This window comes from Neopelma chrysocephalum, unplaced genomic scaffold, assembly GCF_003984885.1.
Source record: "Neopelma chrysocephalum unplaced genomic scaffold, ASM398488v2 Primary Assembly neopelma1_25, whole genome shotgun sequence".
Taxonomy (NCBI): Eukaryota; Metazoa; Chordata; class Aves; order Passeriformes; family Pipridae; genus Neopelma; species Neopelma chrysocephalum.
The window spans coordinates 38584529-38584952 of NW_020897694.1; positions in this window are offsets into that span (position 1 = coordinate 38584529).

A 424-nucleotide genomic window follows, 5' to 3' on the forward strand; every position below is an offset into this window, starting at 1 on the left:
AGAACTCATTTAAAATCACAGCTGAAATAATACCAAACATGCAAGTGAAAAAAAATTACTGACAAAGTTAATTGCTTTTCTTCAATACTAAAATAGTTTCGAGTTTGTTCTAGTGTGAAAATCACTTGCAAAGACTCTAGGGCATTAAAATAAGGCTTTCTTCTTTTGATTTAGTCCAGGAATTAGCTGCATGAGAAACTCAGGCAGGGACACCAGCTAGAAGAAAATCAGAACAGTCAAAGATATGGGATCTGGCAAAGCTCTCAAAGGCAGTATACTGACAATTACGTTTCTCACTAATCCCCATGATGCACGTAGAAAAGCCTATGGAAATTGTGTTTGATTCTTTTGCTTGTTTTTTTTTTCTAAATTAATAGCTTATTTCTCCAGATTTTCTCCTCTCCTCTCCTCTCCTCTCCTCTCC